Below are 1,362 nucleotides of genomic sequence, written 5' to 3'. Positions count from 1 at the left end.
TAAGGGTATTTTGGTCTAAAAAGAAAAATTCTAAAAACCAAAATAGCTTTTCAATGCGTTCTAAAAGTACTTTTATGAAAAAGCTCCATTTTAGAGCCAGACGTTTTCAGTTTACTGACAAAGCTAAAAGGCTTTTTAATTTTTTTACTAAACACCCCTTTTTCATCCAAAAATATTTTTAGAGTGCCAAATGAGGTGTTAATCCCGTATGTAATTCTATGATCTTACCGGTTGTACTGGTATAACCCATAAATTTTATAAAATTTTGAGCTCAGTCATCCAAGCATGCTTTGGGTAACTTTAAAACACTCACAGAGGGTACATTTCTTCGGATCTCAAAATCGTATGGGGAAGACTGAGGGCATATATTTTAGTGTTTCATTAAAGACAAAGTTGAATATGGGGTATCAGATTTTGTCCTAACTGCAGTTGATGGACCCCTTTGGTTGGACTTGGGACAATAACCTTGCAAGCTGTTGTTTACGACCTTTTGCGCTGGCCTTTAAACTCGGGTTGGTGGGAGTTGGCTGCGAACTCGTTAAGGTTTTTGTACTGCAATCTATGGTTAAAGTCTTGCGAATCTTAGACGCTACGTCCATAGGAATATAGGATGGTCCCGAGAAGGAAAGATAACCACACCACCGGTAGTGGGTCGGAAGCCTCCCCTCCAATGATCGCGAAGGAGAACTTTTCTAGCGATTTCCCATGGACAACCTCGGAAGACATCGAGCCGATCGGGGACTCCATTAAGGAAAAAAAAAAAAAGAACGTCCCTCCTATACTTATTGGTTGAGAGAACTTGCATGAGATGTCAGGATGGCCGAGTGGTCTAAGGCGCCAGACTCAAGTTCTGGTCCTCGAGAGAGGGCGTGGGTTCAAATCCCACTTCTGACAACTTAGATTACCCCCCTGTACATTTAACCTATGTTCACTTCAATAAGTTTTTTTTTTTATTTGTTATAAATTTGATGGGTAGTGCGATGGAGATTGGAGCCCAATCTTCCTGTTAACAAAAGGAGCTTATCATAATTATTATTTTAATAATAAATAATTTGAAATAGCATGTATTAGGATAGATAATGACTGTCATAATTATTATTATTCAATAAATTAGGGTCAGGGAGAAAAAAAGGAGAGAGAAAGAAAGGAATAGTATAAAGAAAAAGAATAGAATGATCCAGTTTTGAAGAGACATTTTATGTCTTCACTTCAGTAAATCCATTTTTTGTTTGTCATAAATTTGATGGGCAGTGCTACGGAGCCCAATCTTGTTGTTGACAGAAGAAGCTTATCATAAAAAGAAGAGAGAAAGAAAGGAATAGTATAAAAAAAAAGAAGAAGGATGGAATGACCTCAGCTTAA

The 1,362-nt window shown here is 37.4% G+C and overlaps 1 non-coding gene across 1 annotated transcript; it reads left to right on the top strand.

Moving 5' to 3' along the window:
• The first annotated feature begins 810 nt into the window (after positions 1 to 810).
• On the top strand, positions 811 to 894 carry TRNAL-CAA (transfer RNA leucine (anticodon CAA)). The gene has a single exon. It is a non-coding gene; the product is annotated as a tRNA-Leu (tRNA).
• The last annotated feature ends 468 nt before the right edge of the window (positions 895 to 1,362 follow it).

The sequence above is a fragment of the Phoenix dactylifera genome, chromosome 14 (assembly GCF_051530095.1).
Source record: "Phoenix dactylifera cultivar Ajwa chromosome 14, Ajwa_hap1_PhDact_Kaust_v1.1, whole genome shotgun sequence".
Taxonomy (NCBI): Eukaryota; Viridiplantae; Streptophyta; class Magnoliopsida; order Arecales; family Arecaceae; genus Phoenix; species Phoenix dactylifera.
This window is presented reverse-complemented; position numbering and strand designations above follow the sequence as displayed.